The following is a 19,197-nucleotide window of genomic DNA, read 5'->3' as shown; positions in this document are numbered from 1 at the left end:
CATCATGACCCTCATAGTCACCCCCAACATGCGGTCCCACCATCCAACACATGCTTCTCCTCCTATTCAAAGGTCTCTTCTTTCTCTCCTTGCATGAGGAAGGCATTGAACACAGGGGAGGTGGCCTTAAGCAGCCATCATTCAATTAGCAATAAATGCTGGCCAGCCAGTGACACCCATGTCTCATGAATGAATTAAAAAAAAATGAATAAGAAAGGCTGTAGAGAAGGAGGTACTGGCAGGTACTGACATAATGGGCCAAAAATCCTTCTTCTGTGCTGTAACAGTTCTGTGAGTTTTTGACATGCATCGCCATCAGAAATACAGAGATGGAGAACCCCCAATCACCTGGTTTCAGAGTCCGTCGCATCTTTCATGCAGACAGCGCACCAGTTCAGATAATTTGACGAGAGCGATAAGGCAGGTGGTGGGGTTTGACACTTCACAAGTGAGCAATGAGATACGGATGACAGTGGAGGGTTTGCACAAGAGGAGCCGGAAGCTTGATAAACTACCCTGGTGGTCGAAGGCAGTGAATGTCAGGGACCATCGATGACCATCCTGAGCAAGGATATTACATACTGATGGACCTTCCAGCTTCACTGTGCATACTTACAGAGGGATTGAAGAAACCCACATCAGTCATGTTGGCAGGGGCCTTTGCAATGATTTATTGACCAGGGAAAGCATGCCCACCTCAGTGGAACATCAGGCACGATAACAGAATCAGGGCAATGAGACCTTCATCAATGACTTGCAAGCTATGGGATGCCACCTTTTTTGATTTGATTTGATTTATTATTGTCACATGTATTAACATACAGTGAAAAGTATTGTTTCTTGTGCTATACAGACAAAGCATGTCATTATTAGAGTACATAGGGGAGAAGGAAATGAGAAAGTGCAGAATGTACTGTTACAGTCATAGCTAGGGTTTAGGGAAAGATCAGCTTAATACGAGGTAAGTCCATTCAGAAGTCTGATGGCAGCAGGTAAAAAGCCATTCTTGATTCGGTTCCAGAACACTAATTTTATTGCTTAATGTCAACAGGAAAGTGTGGGCGGCCAAAGCAAGGAGCACGGGTGTAAGGAGGTGCGGAAATAGAGACACAGCTCAAAGCACTTCCACTCCTCATCTGTTCCCCACCCTGGTTCATTCAATGCCCCAAATGCTGCCTCGTATTGTGATGGCCTCATCTGCCTCCACACAGTTACAAGTTTCACTTTCAGGCTCGGAGGAAAGAACATCCACTGATTCAATTCCCGGCTTGGGTCACTGTCTGTGCCGAGTCTGCACGTTCTCCTCGTGTCTGCATGGGTTTCCTTCGGTTGCTCCAGTTTCCTCCCACAGTCCAAAGATGTTACGTTGATGGCCATGCTAAAAATTGCCCCTTAGTGTCCTGAGATAAGAACATAAGAACATAAGAAATAGGAGCAGGAGTAGGCCATCTAGCCCCTCGAGCCTGCCCCGCCATTCAATAAGATCATGGCTGATCTGTCGTGGCTCAGTTCCACATTCCCACCCTCTCCCCATAACCCTTAATCCCCTTGCCTATCAAAAACCCATCAACCCGCGTCTTAAATACATTTAGCGAGGCAGCCTCCACCACTTCAATGGGCAGAGAATTCCAGAGATTCACCACCCTTTGAGTGAAGAAGTTCCTCCTCAACTCCGTTCTAAACTATGCCCCCTATATCCTGAGATGTGTAGGTTAGAGGGATTAGCAGGTAAATATATAGGGACATGGGATAGGGCCTGGGTGGGATTGTGGGCGGTGCAGACTCAATGGGCCGAATGGCCTCCTTCCGCACTGTAGGGTTTCTATGGTTTGAAAAAAGAAAAGTCAAACAGAGAAATCTGAGCTGGGATTTGCCTGCCTGATGCATATTTTTGCAATGATTCTGACAGCTTGGAGATTAAAATCATTCAAAATTTTAAGGGATGTACTCAGTTTAGCCTTCCTGTATGTTGCAACAGAAAGGAAGTGGGGGTCTTTTCAATGTCCTGGGCCTAGACTTGGAAGGATGAAAGTTGGGTGATCTTATTGAAATCCTTATAAGATCCTGAAGGGACCTGACAGGGTGGAGGCTGGAAGAATTGTTCCTCATGTGGGGGGAGACTAGGACTAGGCGACAGGGTTTAAGAACATAAGAACGTAAGAAATAGGAGCAGGAGTAGGCCATCCAGCCCCTCGAGTCTGCCCCGCCATTCAATAAGATCATGGCTGATCTGATAGTGGTTCAGTTCCACTTATCTGCCTGCTCCCCATAACCCTTAATTCCTTTATTGATCAGAAATCTATCTACCCGTGACTTAAACATATTCAATGAGGTAGCCTCCACCGCTTCAATGGGCAGAGAATTCCAAAGATTCACTACCCTCTGAGAGAAGAAGTTCCTCCTCAACTCTGTTCTAAATTGACGCCCCCTTATTTTGAGGCTGTGCCCTCTAGTTCTTGTTTCCTTTTGAAGTGGAAATAATCTCTCTGCCTCTACCCTGTCAACCCCTTCATTATCTCATATGTCTCTATAAGGTCCCCCCTCAGCCTTCTAAACTCCAACGAATACAGGCCCAATCTACTCAATCCCTCTTCATAAGCTAACGCCCTCACCTCCAGTATCAACCTGGTGAACCTTCTCTGTACTCCCTCCAAGGCCAATATATCCTTTCGCAAATAAGGAGATGTATTAAAAATAATATGTCTCTCTTTTAAGTCAGAGATGAAGAGTGTTTTTTCCTTGGAGAGTTAGCAGTCTGAGGACAGTGCAGAATGAGTCAATTAATTTATTCAAGTCTGAGTTAAAGTATAAGCAAAAGTGTCAGGATGTGTGTGGGGGGGGGGATGGGGTGGGGAGCGGGGGTGAGGGTCTGTGGCAGAGGGGTGCGAGCTGGCAGACAAGAAAGTGGAGTTGAGACCATAATCAAATCAGCCATGATCTTACTGAATGGAAGAGAGTGCAGTGCCATTACCATTACTGAATCTCCCACTAGTAATATCCTGTGAGCTTAATCCCCAGGTACTTCTCACTGCTCTTTGTGTTAGCACTCTTATACCCCAAAAGTTCCTTGGCATCTGGCTGATGAATTGATCAGAAATCCGATTGTATATTTCGATTGTGCCAATCTTACGGAGCCAGCCCATAGGCTCTGCTCCCCCCCTTCATGGTTAGGCCTTAAGCACATATAGCTTTTTTCCCAATGCTCATATAAGGAACACTGGCTCCAAATTGTCGGTCACCATATCCTTCTGTTGGGGTCCAGCTGTTATATCTAGCATCTTGTGGCCTATGATAAGTTTCAGGCCAGCTTAGCCACAGGAAATCCCAGCACACTTCAAAACAACTTTGACCAAAATAAGGTTCGCTTGATCGGGTGGCATTTTCCCGAAAAAGATAAGTGCCACAACAGTGTGAAAATGGGAGTGTCTCACACCGGTCTCTTAGATGAACTTGGCATTGCAATTTTCGAGCACTCTGTCAGTCTTTCTGTCAGCTGGGAGCTTAGGCCCAGTAGGGAGAGCGCAAAGACTAAATACGCCAGGGAAGCCATTGTGCAGGGTGCGCAACTTCCTAATGAGCCTGGAGGCCTCCTCCCACCCCACCTAGGGAGGCCAGACGTTCGGCTTCAGGCCGGACAGTCCGACTTTTGAGCATTCTGTCCTCCGTCTGGCACCACCTCGAGCTGGCCGTTCATTTATCCTCCTTTTTTGGGTCTGACTAAAAAACTTATATAAATTACCACAGATATACTTAAAACTGAAAGCTATAACAACCGTTAACATATTTTTATTATATGTAGTTGCTGTTGTCAACACTGCTGATGAGCCGCAGTGTATGAGTCACATCAACATGTCCGAGAGGGTCTGTCTGCCCAAGGCCGCAATGGACAGTGGTTGACTTTTTTGTTCTTGTTTCAAGCCCCTAAAGAAATGCTGAAAAGAAAGACTATATTTAACCATGAATGGGCCAAAGGATTTGGATTTATTGCTAAAAGCAGAAAAGATGACTTTCGTGTTTTTTGCACACTATGCCGTTGTGATGTGGAGATTGACAGTCAGGGAAAAAGGGCAGTTGAACGACACGCTACCACAGATAAACATAACTTTAACACTCGTACTGCTGGTACGTCCACATGAATATTGTCCTCGGACACTATTGAAGCACTAGAAGCCAAGTCATTCAGCATAATTTCAGTATTTAAGCTAATGGCTGAACTGAAAAGCAAGCTTGAGAGAAGAGGAAAGGACCGTTTTTTGGCCACCAAGCTTAGCTAGCTTACCTCTGATGTGTCTGAGAAATGTGAAGCAGATTTCACTGTTTTCTATGAAAGTCGTAAAGTACTTAAAGTAAATTAAATTAAATTAAGGGGGGGTAGTTATAGGACGGATGTCAGGAGTAGGTTCTTTACCCAGAGGGTGGTGAGGGATTGGAATGCCCTGCCTGCTGCAGTTGTAAATGCGCCTAGTTTGGGGGCGTTTAAGAGATCCGTGGATAGGTTTATGGACGAAAAGGGATTGGTTTAGGTTAGTGGGTCATTGTTTTGTAACTGGTCGGCGCAACATCGTGGGCCGAAGGGCCTGTTCTGCGCTGTAATGTTCTATGTTCTATGTTCTATGTTCTACTTGAGTGACGGGTATGACTTCTCCAAAAACAGCTTTCATAACAAAGTGTCAAAATTGAGCCTAACAATTTGGAGAATTCTGTGATGCAGCCAAGGCCTGTAACCTTCAAGATATTGATGTGGATGAATTGTATGAAGAGTGTGGGATTGTGGAGGCAATTATCAATACTCCTGAGATGGTATACAGCCATAGTGAAGAACGTTACCTCAAGCTGTTCAGTAAATCTGAGGTCTCTTTTACAAACCTGAAGAAGGTGAGCGCCCATGTCTTCTCTATTCCATGCGGCAATGCTCACACAGAACAAATTCTTTCAATGATGACCTCAGCTTGGAGAGAAACCGTCTACAAGTGGATTCAGTCAAAGCAGAGCTCCAAATATGTAACAACTTCTCAGAAGAGTGCCCAGTCATGTACAAAAAAAAACTCCTGCCCAATAGAAAACTCCTGGAGATGGCAAACAAAGGGCAGAAATACAAAAAATAGACACCCATTCCTGGTAATCCGTGATGGCCTAAGTGGGCTACTTCCTTTGGTTTGTGAAGCAAGTTAATGTGGTTAGCATACCTGCTTCAGCAGGAGCAAAAATGAACATTCATTTCTTTCAGTTCTTTATTTATACAGTATGAATGCATGTATGCAATACACAGAATGATGAATCATTGAATAGGAAAAACGGCTCAGGCAGAAAATCACTGATTAGTGATGAAATAGCTAAATTTTTGCTGGATTTATACAGGCAAAAAATAACTATCATGTCAGAATTTTTATTTAATAAAATAACTAAAGTGATCATCTGTTTGTTGTTTTTGCAATACAGTTTAAATTTTGTAAAAAAGATAAACTTCTTTGAAACACACTGTGTATATATATATATATATATATGGTAACCTATAACCACGTATGCAATGTTCTCCTTTTTGGAAATTTGGAAATGGCCACCCTACCCCCATCCCCCACACAAATGGGTCATAGGCATCGGGGTGTCAGGACCCTCCGAATGAGTTATCTGGCAGACCCTGGCATGCCCCCCTCTATGCCCCCACTGACCACCCGTCTTGCAGAACTCCTCCCCTGCGCGTGCCCTCATCATTGTCCATCAGAGCGCCACTTCCACTCAGCCCTTTGGTACTGCTCCTGGCACACTTATGACGCTCAACTGGTGGGCACTGCCAGGCTGGCACTGTGTGATTGGCACTGACCATCCATGCCCCCTCTACAGCTCAGGGGGCTTCAATGCCCTCCGATCCCGCTGGCACGGCCATGGGTCTTGATCCCGGTTTTTGCAGAGCAATAGTGATTCAGGCTGGTGTGATGTGACACTGGTGAGGGTGGATGCGCCCAGAACGGCGGAAGCAGCCATGTTGAACCGAGTAAGTATACAGAAATATTTTCATTTTTATGCTAATAGGCTTTGCGTCCTTCACATTTAGTGAGCCATGAAGCTGTTCTGTCCAGCATAAGGGAGCCGGGAGGATAGCAATCTGATTCCCGCCTGGGAAATTGGATTTTTGGCCTCCCATCCTATCTTCCCAGCTTCCCATGTTGATCGACTGGTGCGGCGAATGGGTAAGATAGCACCCCTCATGTTCGAATCCATCAATATTATCCGCATGCTAAATGAACAATCTGAGAGGAGAACAAAAGAACGAAGCAGAAAGACAAGGCTTTCCCTGGTGCAGAACACACTCTATCTGAACTCTAGGGGCTAGCACCAATAAAAATGAAGAGTGTGCTTCACATTTAGTAAGTGCTGCAATAAGTGTGGCAAATGGAATCACTTTGCCAAGTGTTGCAGGTCAAACCACAGCAACTTGGCACCACCACCAATTTCAATCTTGCTGCCTACCACTCCAAGGTTCAGAACAGGAAGAAACTGAATGGGTTCGACCAGAGCGTCGAACCTCATAAAATATTCTACTGTGAACGGACTGACATTATGGTGGAAAGAGGTGAAATATTTACCATTGTAGCCAGCAATGTCAAATCTAAAGTTAAAATAGACACTGGGGCAAGATGCACTGTCTTGTTAAAGCTGCTTCTGTGGCAAATCAAGTCCTGTGCTGTACTAGATTCTGTGGGATATCAAGTCCTGTGCAGTACTAGATTCTGTGGGAAATCGAGTCCTGTGCTGTACTAGATTCTGTGGGAAATCGAGTCCTGTGCTGGACTAGATTCTGTGGGAAATCGAGTCCTGTGCTGTACTAGATTCTGTGGGAAATCGAGTCCTGTGCTGTACTAGATTCTGTGGGAAATCGAGTCCTGTGCTGTACTAGATTCTGTGGGAAATCGAATCCTGTGCAGTACTAGATTCTGTGGGAAATCGAGTCCTGTGCTGTACTAGATTCTGTGGGATATTGAGTCCTGTGCGGTACTAGATTCGGTGGGAAATCGAGCCCTGTGCTGTACTAGATTCTGTAGGAAATTGAGTCCTGTGCAGTACTAGATTCTGTGGGAAATCGAGTCCTGTGCAGTACTAGATTCTGTGGGAAATCGAGTCCTGTGCAGTACTAGATTCTGTGGGAAATCGAGCCCTGTGCTGTACTAGATTCTGTGGGAAATTGAATCCTGTGCAGTACTAGATTCTGTGGGAAATCGAGTCCTGTGCTGTACTAGATTCTGTGGGAAATCGAGTCCTGTGCAGTACTAGATTCTGTGGGAAATCGAGTCCGGTGCAGTACTAGATTCTGTGGGAAATCGAGTCCTGTGCAGTACTAGATTCAGTGGGAAATTGAATACTGTGCAGTACTAGATTCTGTGGGATATCGAGTCCTGTGCAGTGCTAGATTCTGTGGGATATCGAGTCCTGTGCAGTACTAGATTCTGTGGGAAATCGAATCCTGTGCAGTACAAGATTCTGTGGGATATCGAGTCCTGTGCTGTACTAGATTCTGTGGGAAATGGAGTCCTGTGCTGTACTAGATTCTGTGGGAAATCGAATCCTGTGCAGTACTAGATTCTGTGGGATATCGAGTCCTGTGCAGTACTAGATTCTGTGGGAAATCGAGTCCTGTGCAGTACTAGATTCTGTGGGAAATTGAGTCCTGTGCTGTACTAGATTCTGTGGGAAATCGAGTCCTGTGCAGTACTAGATTCTGTGGGAAATCGAATCCTGTGCAGTACTAGATTCTGTGGGATATTGAGTCCTGTGCTGTACTAGATTCTGTGGGAAATGGAGTCCTGTGCTGTACTAGACTCTGTGGGATATCGAGTCCTGTGCTGTACTAGATTCTGTGGGAAATCGAGTCCTGTGCAGTACTAGATTCTGTGGGAAATCGAATCCTGTGCAGTACTAGATTCTGTGGGATATCGAGTCCTGTGCTGTACTAGATTCTGTGGGAAATCGAGTCCTGTGCTGTACTAGATTCTGTGGGAAGTCGAGGTCTGTGCTGTACTAGATTCTGTGGGAAATCGAGCCCTGTGCTGTACTAGATTCTGTGGGAAATTGAGTCCTGTGCTGTACTAGATTTTGTGGGATTTCGAGCCCTGTGCAGTACTAGATTCTGTGGGAAATCGAATCCTGTGCTGTACTAGATTCTGTGGGAAATTGAGTCCTGTGCTGTACTAGATTCTGTGGGAAAACGAGTCCTGTGCAGTACTAGATTCTGTGGGAAATCGAGTCCTGTGCTGTACTAGATTCTGTGGGAAATCGAGTCCTGTGCTGTACTAGATTCTGTGGGGAATCGAGTCCTGTGCTGTACTAGATTCTGTGGGAAATGGAGTCCTGTGCTGTACTAGATTCTGTGGGAAATCGAGTCCTGTGCTGTACTAGATTCTGTGGGAAATCGCGTCCTGTGCTGTACTAGATTCTGTGGGAAATCGAGTCCTGTGCTGTACTAGATTCTGAGGGAAATCGAATCCTGTGCTGTACTAGATTCTGTGGGAAATCGAATCCAGTGCTGTACTAGATTCTGTGGGAAATTGAGTCCTGTGCTGTACTAGATTCTGTGGGAAATCGAGTCCTGTGCTGTACTAGATTCTGTGGGAAATTGAGTCCTGTGCTGTACTAGATTCTGTGGGAAATCGAGTCCTGTGCTGTACAAGATTCTGTGGGAAATCGAATCCTGTGCTGTACTAGATTCTGTGGGAAGTCGAGTCCTGTGCTGTACTAGATTCTGTGGGAAATCGAGTCCTGTGCTGTACGAGATTCTGTGGGATATCGAGTCCTGTGCTGTACTAGATTCTGTGGGATATCGAGTCCTGTGCAGTACTAGATTCTGTGCGATATTGAGTCCTGTGCAGTACTAGATTCTGTGGGAAATCAAGTCCTGTGCTGTACTAGATTCTGTAGGAAATCGAGTCCTGTGCTGTACTAGATTCTGTGGGATATTGAGTCCTGTGCGGTACTAGATGCTGTGGGAAATCGAGTCCTGTGCTGTACTAGATTCTGTAGGAAATCGAGTCCTGTGCTGTACTAGATTCTGTGGGATATTGAGTCCTGTGCGGTACTAGATTCTGTGGGAAATCGAGTCCTGTGCAGTACTAGATTCTGTGGGAAATCAAGTCCTGTGCTGTACTAGATTCTGTAGGAAATCGAGTCCTGTGCTGTACTAGATTCTGTGGGATATTGAGTCCTGTGCGGTACTAGATTCTTTGGGAAATCGAGTCCTGTGCTGTACTAGATTCTGTGGGATATCGAGTCCTGTGCAGTACTAGATTCTGTGGGAAATTGAGTCCTGTGCTGTACTAGATTCTGTGGAATATTGAGTCCTGTGCTGTACTAGACTGTGTGGGATATCGAGTCCTGTGCTGTACTAGATTCTGTGGGATGTTGAGTCCTGTGCTGTACTAGATTCTGTGGGATATCGAGTCCTGTGCTGTACTAGATTCTGTGGGATATCGAGTCCTGTGCTGTACTAGATTCTGTAGGAAACCGAGTCCTGTGCTGTACTAGATTCTGTGGGATATTGAGTCCTGTGCGGTTCTAGATTCTGTAGGAAATTGAGTCCTGTGCAGTACTAGATTCTGTGGGATATCGAGTCCTGTGCTGTATTAGATTCTGTGGGATATCGAGTCCTGTGCTGCACTAGATTCTGTGGGATATTGAGTCCTGTGCTGTACTAGACTCTGTGGGAAATCGAGTCCTGTGCTGTACTAGATTCTGTGGGATATTGAGTCCAGTGCTGTACTAGATTCTGTGGGAAATCGAGCCCTGTGCTGTACTAGATTCTGTGGGAAATCGAGTCCTGTGCAGTACTAGATTCTGTGGGAACTCGAGTCCTGTGCTGTACTAGATTCTGTGGGAAATCGAGTCCTGTGCTGTACTAGATTCTGTGGGAAATCGAGTCCTGTGCAGTACTAGATTCTGTGGGAAATCGAGTCCTGTGCAGTAGTAGATTCTGTGGGAAATCGAGTCCTGTGGTGTACTAGATTCTGTAGGAAATTGAGTCCTGTCCTGTACTAGATTCTGTGGGAAATCGAGTCCTGTGCTGTACTAGATTCTGTTGGAAATTGAGTCCTGTGCAGTACTAGATTCTGTGGGATATTGAGTCCTGTGCTGTACTAGATTCTGTGGGAAATCGAGTCCTGTGCAGTACTAGATTCTGTGGGAAATCGAATCCTGTGCAGTACAAGATTCTGTGGGATATCGAGTCCTGTGCGGTACTAGATTCTGTGGGAAATGGAGTCCTGTGCTGTAGTAGATTCTGTGGGAAATCGAATCCTGTGCAGTACTAGATTCTGTGGGATATCGAGTCCTGTGCTGTACTAGATTCTGTGGGAAATCGAGTCCTGTGCAGTACTAGATTCTGTGGGAAATTGAGTCCTGTGCTGTACTAGATTCTGTGGGAAATGGAGTCCTGTGCAGTACTAGATTCTGTGGGAAATCGAATCCTGTGCAGTACTAGATTCTGTGGGATATCGAGTCCTGTGCTGTACTAGATTCTGTGGGAAATGGAGTCCTGTGCTGTACTAGACTCTGTGGGAAATCGAGTCCTGTGCTGTACTAGATTCTGTGGGAAATCGAGTCCTGTGCAGTACTAGATTCTGTGGGAAATCGAGTCCTGTGCAGTACTAGATTCTGTGGGATATCGAGTCCTGTGCTGTACTAGATTCTGTGGGAAATCGAGTCCTGTGCTGTACTAGATTCTGTGGGAAATCGAGTCCTGTGCTGTACTAGATTCTGTGGGAAATCGAGCCCTGTGCTGTACTAGATTCTGTGGGAAATTGAGTCCTGTGCTGTACTAGATTTTGTGGGATTTCGAGCCCTGTGCAGTACTAGATTCTGTGGGAAATCGAGTCCTGTGCTGTACTAGATTCTGTGGAAAATCGAGTCCTGTGCTGTACTAGATTCTGTGGGAAATCGAGTCCTGTGCAGTACTAGATTCTGTGGGAAATCGAGTCCTGTGCTGTACTAGATTCTGTGGGAAGTCGAGGTCTGTGCTGTACTAGATTCTGTGGGGAATCGAGTCCTGTGCTGTACTAGATTCTGTGGGAAATGGAGTCCTGTGCTGTACTAGATACTGTGGGAAATCGAGTCCTGTGCTGTACTAGATTCTGTGGGGAATCGAGTCCTGTGCTGTACTAGATTCTGTGGGAAATCGAATCCTGTGCAGTACTAGATTTTGTGAGATATCGAGTCCTGTGCTGTACTAGATTCTGTGGGAAATCGAATCCTGTGCAGTACTAGATTCTGTGGGAAATCGAATCCTGTGCAGTACTAGATTCTGTGGGAAATCGAGTCCTGTGCTGTACTAGATTCTGTGGGGAATCGAGTCCTGTGCAGTACTAGATTCTGTGGGAAATCGAGTCCTGTGCTGTACTAGATTCTGTGGGAAATCGAGTCCTGTGCTGTACTAGATTCTGTGGGAAATCGAGTCCTGTGCAGTACTAGATTCTGTGGGAAATCGAGTCCTGTGCAGTACTAGATTCGGTGGGAAATCGAGTCCTGTGCTGTACTAGATTCTGCAGGAAATTGAGTCCTGTGCTGTACTAGATTCTGTGGGATATCGAGTCCTGTGCTGTACTAGATTCTGTGGGATATCGAGTCCTGTGCAGTACTAGATTCTGTGGGAAATCGAGTCCTGTGCAGTACTAGATTCTGTGGGAAATCAAGTCCTGTGCTGTACTAGATTCTGTAGGAAATCGAGTCCTGTGCTGTACTAGATCCTGTGGGATATTGAGTCCTGTGCGGTACTAGATTCTGTGGGAAATCGAGTCCTGTGCTGTACTAGATTCTGTGGGATATCGAGTCCTGTGCAGTACTAGATTCTGTGGGAAATTGAGTCCTGTGCTGTACTAGATTCTGTGGAATATTGAGTCCTGTGCTCTACTAGACTGTGTGGGATATCGAGTCCTGTGCTGTACTAGATTCTGTGGGATATTGAGTCCTGTGCTGTACTAGATTCTGTGGGATATCGAGTCCTGTGCTGTACTAGATTCTGTGGGATATCGAGTCCTGTGCTGTACTAGATTCTGTAGGAAACCGAGTCCTGTGCTGTACTAGATTCTGTGGGATATTGAGTCCTGTGCGGTTGTAGATTCTGTGGGAAATTGAGTCCTGTGCAGTACTAGATTCTGTGGGATATCGAGTCCTGTGCTGTATTAGATTCTGTGGGATATCGAGTCCTGTGCTGCACTAGATTCTGTGGGATATTGAGTCCTGTGCTGTACTAGACTCTGTGGGAAATCGAGTCCTGTGCTGTACTAGATTCTGTGGGATATTGAGTCCAGTGCTATACTAGATTCTGTGGGAAATCGAGCCCTGTGCTGTACTAGATTCGGTGGGAAATCGAGTCCTGTGCAGTTCTAGATTCTGTGGGAACTCGAGTCCTGTGCTGTACTAGATTCTGTGGGAAATCGAGTCCTGCGCTGTACTAGATTCTGTGGGAAATCGAGTCCTGTGCAGTACTAGATTCTGTGGGAAATCGAGTCCTGTGCAGTACTAGATTCTGTGGGAAATCGAGTCCTGTGGTGTACTAGATTCTGTAGGAAATTGAGTCCTGTCCTGTACTAGATTCTGTGGGAAATCGAGTCCTGTGCAGTACTAGATTCTGTGGGATATTGAGTCCTGTGCTGTACTAGATTCTGTGGGAAATTGAGCCCTGTGCTGTACTAGATTCTGTGGGAAATTGAGTCCTGTGCTGTACTAGATTTTGTGGGATTTCGAGTCATGTGCAGAACTAGATTCTGTGGGAAATCGAGTCCTGTGCTGTACTAGATTCTGTGGGAAATCGAGTCCTGTGCTGTACTAGATTCTGTGGGAAATCGAGTCCTGTGCAGTACTAGATTCTGTGGGAAATCGAGTCCTGTGCTGTACTAGATTCTGTGGGAAATCGAGTCCTGTGCTGTACTAGATTCTGTGGGGAATCGAGTCCTGTGCTGTACTAGATTCTGTGGGAAATGGAGTCCTGTGCAGTACTAGATTCTGTGGGAAATCGAGTCCTGTGGTGTACTAGATTCTGTAGGAAATTGAGTCCTGTGCAGTGCTAGATTCTGTGGGAAATCGAGTCCTGTGCTGTACTAGATTCTGTTGAAAATCGAGTCCTGTGCAGTACTAGATTCTGTGGGATATTGAGTCCTGTGCTGTACTAGATTCTGTGGGAAATCGAGTCCTGTGCAGTACTAGATTCTGTGGGAAATCGAATCCTGTGCAGTACAAGATTCTGTGGGATATCGAGTCCTGTGCTGTACTAGATTCTGTGGGAAATGGAGTCCTGTGCTGTAGTAGATTCTGTGGGAAATCGAATCCTGTGCAGTACTAGATTCTGTGGGATATCGAGTCCTGTGCTGTACTAGATTCTGTGGAAAATCGAGTCCTGTGCAGTACTAGATTCTGTGGGAAATTGAGTCCTGTGCTGTACTAGATTCTGTGGGAAATCGAGTCCTGTGCAGTACTAGATTCTGTGGGAAATCGAATCCTGTGCAGTACTAGATTCTGTGGGATATCGAGTCCTGTGCTGTACTAGATTCTGTGGGAAATGGAGTCCTGTGCTGTACTAGACTCTGTGGGATATCGAGTCCTGTGCTGTACTAGATTCTGTGGGAAATCGAGTCCTGTGCAGTACTAGATTCTGTGGGAAATCGAATCCTGTGCAGTACTAGTTTCTGTGGGATATCGAGTCCTGTGCTGTACTAGATTCTGTGGGAAATCGAGTCCTGTGCTGTACTAGATGCTGTGGGAAATCGAGTCCTGTGCTGTACTAGATTCTGTGGGAAATTGAGCCCTGTGCTGTACTAGATTCTGTGGGATTTCGAGCCCTGTGCAGTACTAGATTCTGTGGGAAATCGAGTCCTGTGCTGTACTAGATTCTGTGGGAAATCGAGTCCTGTGCTGTACTAGATTCTGTGGGAAATCGAGTCCTGTGCAGTACTAGATTCTGAGGGAAATCGAGTCCTGTGCTGTACTAGATTCTGTGGGAAATCGAGTCCTGTGCTGTACTAGATTCTGTGGGAAATGGAGTCCTGTGCTGTACTAGATTCTGTGGGAAATCGAGTCCTGTGCTGTACTAGATTCTGTGGGAAATTGAGTCCTGTGCTGTACTAGATTCTGTGGGAAATCGAATCCTGTGCAGTACTAGATTCTTTGGGATATCGAGTCCTGTGCTGTACTAGATTCTGTGGGAAATCGAGTCCTGTGCAGTACTAGATTCTGTGGGAAATCGAATCCTGTGCAGTACTAGATTCTGTGGGATATCGAGACCAGTGCTGTACTAGATTCTGTGGGGAATCGAGTCCTGTGCAGTCCTAGATTCTGTGGGAAATCGAGTCCTGTGCTGTACTAGATTCTGTGGGAAATCGAGTCCTGTGCTGTACTAGATTCTGTGGGAAATCGAGTCCTGTGCAGTACTTGATTCTGTGGGAATTCGAGTCCTGTGCTGTACTAGATTCTGTGGGAAATCGAGTCCTGTGCAGTACTAGATTCTGTGGGAAATCGAGTCCGGTGCAGTACTAGATTCTGTGGGAAATCGAGTCCTGTGCAGTACTAGATTCAGTGGGAAATTGAATCCTGTGCAGTACTAGATTCTGTGGGATATCGAGTCCTGTGCAGTGCTAGATTCTGTGGGATATCGAGTCCTGTGCAGTACTAGATTCTGTGGGATATCGAATCCTGTGCAGTACAAGATTCTGTGGGATATCGAGTCCTGTGCTGTACTAGATTCTGTGGGAAATGGAGTCCTGTGCTGTACTAGATTCTGTGGGAAATCGAATCCTGTGCAGTACTAGATTCTGTGGGATATCGAGTCCTGTGCAGTACAAGATTCTGTGGGAAATCGAGTCCTGTGCAGTACTAGATTCTGTGGGAAATTGAGTCCTGTGCTGTACTAGATTCTGTGGGAAATCGAGTCCTGTGCAGTACTAGATTCTGTGGGAAATCGAATCCTGTGCAGTACTAGATTCTGTGGGATATCGAGTCCTGTGCTGTACTAGATTCTGTGGGAAATGGAGTCCTGTGCTGTACTAGACTCTGTGGGATATCGAGTCCTGTGCTGTACTAGATTCTGTGGGAAATCGAGTCCTGTGCAGTACTAGATTCTGTGGGAAATCGAATCCTGTGCAGTACTAGATTCTGTGGGATATCGAGTCCTGTGCTGTACTAGATTCTGTGGGAAATCGAGTCCTGTGCTGTACTAGATTCTGTGGGAAGTCGAGGTCTGTGCTGTACTAGATTCTGTGGGAAATCGAGCCCTGTGCTGTACTAGATTCTGTGGGAAATTGAGTCCTGTGCTGTACTAGATTTTGTGGGATTTCGAGCCCTGTGCAGTACTAGATTCTGTGGGAAATCGAATCCTGTGCTGTACTAGATTCTGTGGGAAATTGAGTCCTGTGCTGTACTAGATTCTGTGGGAAAACGAGTCCTGTGCAGTACTAGATTCTGTGGGAAATCGAGTCCTGTGCTGTACTAGATTCTGTGGGAAATCGAGTCCTGTGCTGTTCTAGATTCTGTGGGGAATCGAGTCCTGTGCTGTACTAGATTCTGTGGGAAATGGAGTCCTGTGCTGTACTAGATTCTGTGGGAAATCGAGTCCTGTGCTGTACTAGATTCTGTGGGAAATCGCGTCCTGTGCTGTACTAGATTCTGTGGGAAATCGAGTCCTGTGCTGTACTAGATTCTGAGGGAAATCGAATCCTGTGCTGTACTAGATTCTGTGGGAAATCGAATCCAGTGCTGTACTAGATTCTGTGGGAAATTGAGTCCTGTGCTGTACTAGATTCTGTGGGAAATCGAGTCCTGTGCTGTACTAGATTCTGTGGGAAATTGAGTCCTGTGCTGTACTAGATTCTGTGGGAAATCGAGTCCAGTGCTGTACTAGATTCTGTGGGAAATCGAATCCTGTGCTGTACTAGATTCTGTGGGAAGTCGAGTCCTGTGCTGTACTAGATTCTGTGGGAAATCGAGTACTGTGCTGTACGAGATTCTGTGGGATATCGAGTCCTGTGCTGTACTAGATTCTGTGGGATATCGAGTCCTGTGCAGTACTAGATTCTGTGCGATATTGAGTCCTGTGCAGTACTAGATTCTGTGGGAAATCAAGTCCTGTGCTGTACTAGATTCTGTAGGAAATCGAGTCCTGTGCTGTACTAGAATCTGTGGGATATTGAGTCCTGTGCGGTACTAGATGCTGTGGGAAATCGAGTCCTGTGCTGTACTAGATTCTGTAGGAAATCGAGTCCTGTGCTGTACTAGATTCTGTGGGATATTGAGTCCTGTGCGGTACTAGATTCTGTGGGAAATCGAGTCCTGTGCAGTACTAGATTCTGTGGGAAATCAAGTCCTGTGCTGTACTAGATTCTGTAGGAAATCGAGTCCTGTGCTGTACTAGATTCTGTGGGATATTGAGTCCTGTGCGGTACTAGATTCTTTGGGAAATCGAGTCCTGTGCTGTACTAGATTCTGTGGGATATCGAGTCCTGTGCAGTACTAGATTCTGTGGGAAATTGAGTCCTGTGCTGTACTAGATTCTGTGGAATATTGAGTCCTGTGCTGTACTAGACTGTGTGGGATATCGAGTCCTGTGTTGTACTAGATTCTGTGGGATATTGAGTCCTGTGCTGTACTAGATTCTGTGGGATATCGAGTCCTGTGCTGTACTAGATTCTGTGGGATATCGAGTCCTGTGCTGTACTAGATTCTGTAGGAAACCGAGTCCTGTGCTGTACTAGATTCTGTGGGATATTGAGTCCTGTGCGGTTCTAGATTCTGTAGGAAATTGAGTCCTGTGCAGTACTAGATTCTGTGGGATATCGAGTCCTGTGCTGTATTAGATTCTGTGGGATATCGAGTCCTGTGCTGCACTAGATTCTGTGGGATATTGAGTCCTGTGCTGTACTAGACTCTGTGGGAAATCGAGTCCTGTGCTGTACTAGATTCTGTGGGATATTGAGTCCAGTGCTGTACTAGATTCTGTGGGATATTGAGTCCAGTGCTGTACTAGATTCTGTGGGGAATCGAGCCCTGTGCTGTACTAGATTCTGTGGGAAATCGAGTCCTGTGCAGTACTAGATTCTGTGGGAACTCGAGTCCTGTGCTGTACTAGATTCTGTGGGAAATCGAGTCCTGTGCTGTACTAGATTCTGTGGGAAATCGAGTCCTGTGCAGTACTAGATTCTGTGGGAAATCGAGTCCTGTGCAGTAGTAGATTCTGTGGGAAATCGAGTCCTGTGGTGTACTAGATTCTGTAGGAAATTGAGTCCTGTCCTGTACTAGATTCTGTGGGAAATCGAGTCCTGTGCTGTACTAGATTCTGTTGGAAATTGAGTCCTGTGCAGTACTAGATTCTGTGGGATATTGAGTCCTGTGCTGTACTAGATTCTGTGGGAAATCGAGTCCTGTGCAGTACTAGATTCTGTGGGAAATCGAATCCTGTGCAGTACAAGATTCTGTGGGATATCGAGTCCTGTGCGGTACTAGATTCTGTGGGAAATGGAGTCCTGTGCTGTAGTAGATTCTGTGGGAAATCGAACCCTGTGCAGTACTAGATTCTGTGGGATATCGAGTCCTGTGCTGTACTAGATTCTGTGGGAAATCGAGTCCTGTGCAGTACTAGATTCTGTGGGAAATTGAGTCCTGTGCTGTACTAGATTCTGTGGGAAATCGAGTCCTGTGCAGTACTAGATTCTGTGGGAAATCGAATCCTGTGCAGTACTAGATTCTGTGGGATATCGAGTCCTGTGCTGTACTAGATTCTGTGGGAAATGGAGTCCTGTGCTGTACTAGACTCTGTGGGAAATCGAGTCCTGTGCTGTACTAGATTCTGTGGGAAATCGAGTCCTGTGCAGTACTAGATTCTGTGGGAAATCGAGTCCTGTGCAGTACTAGATTCTGTGGGATATCGAGTCCTGTGCTGTACTAGATTCTGTGGGAAATCGAGTCCTGTGCTGTACTAGATTCTGTGGGAAATCGAGTCCTGTGCTGTACTAGATTCTGTGGGAAATCGAGCCCTGTGCTGTACTAGATTCTGTGGGAAATTGAGTCCTGTGCTGTACTAGATTTTGTGGGATTTCGAGCCCTGTGCAGTACTAGATTCTGTGGGAAATCGAGTCCTGTGCTGTACTAGATTCTGTGGGAAATCGAGTCCTGTGCTGTACTAGATTCTGTGGGAAATCGAGTCCTGTGCAGTACTAGATTCTGTGGGAAATCGAGTCCTGTGCTGTACTAGATTCTGTGGGAAATCGAGTCCTGTGCTGTACTAGATTCTGTGGGGAATCGAGTCCTGTGCTGTACTAGATTCTGTGGGAAATGGAGTCCTGTGCTGTACTAGATACTGTGGGAAATCGAGTCCTGTGCTGTACTAGATTCTGTGGGGAATCGAGTCCTGTGCTGTACTAGATTCTGTGGGAAATCGAATCCTGTGCAGTACTAGATTCTGTGGGATATCGAGTCCTGTGCTGTACTAGATTCTGTGGGAAATCGAATCCTGTGCAGTACTAGATTCTGTGGGAAATCGAATCCTGTGCAGTACTAGATTCTGTGGGGAATCGAGTCCTGTGCTGTACTAGATTCTGTGGGGAATCGAGTCCTGTGCAGTACTAGATTCTGTGGGAAATCGAGTCCTGTGCTGTACTAGATTCTGTGGGAAATCGAGTCCTGTGCTGTACTAGATTCTGTGGGAAATCGAGTCCTGTGCAGTACTAGATTCTGTGGGAAATCGAGTCCTGTGCAGTACTAGATTCGGTGGGAAATCGAGTCCTGTGCTGTACTAGATTCTGCAGGAAATTGAGTCCTGTGCTGAACTAGATTCTGTGGGATATCGAGTCCTGTGCTGTACTAGATTCTGTGGGATATCGAGTCCTGTGCAGTACTAGATTCTGTGGGAAATCGAGTCCTGTGCAGTACTAGATTCTGTGGGAAATCAAGTCCTGTGCTGTACTAGATTCTGTAGGAAATCGAGTCCTGTGCTGTACTAGATTCTGTGGGATATTGAGTCCTGTGCGGTACTAGATTCTGTGGGAAATCGAGTCCTGTGCTGTACTAGATTCTGTGGGATATCGAGTCCTGTGCAGTACTAGATTCTGTGGGAAATTGAGTCCTGTGCTGTACTAGATTCTGTGGAATATTGAGTCCTGTGCTGTACTAGACTGTGTGGGATATCGAGTCCTGTGCTGTACTAGATTCTGTGGGATATTGAGTCCTGTGCTG

Source organism: Carcharhinus amblyrhynchos, chromosome 15 (assembly GCF_965287045.1).
Source record: "Carcharhinus amblyrhynchos chromosome 15, sCarAmb.v2.hapA, whole genome shotgun sequence".
Taxonomy (NCBI): domain Eukaryota; kingdom Metazoa; phylum Chordata; class Chondrichthyes; order Carcharhiniformes; family Carcharhinidae; genus Carcharhinus; species Carcharhinus amblyrhynchos.
This window is presented reverse-complemented; position numbering follows the sequence as displayed.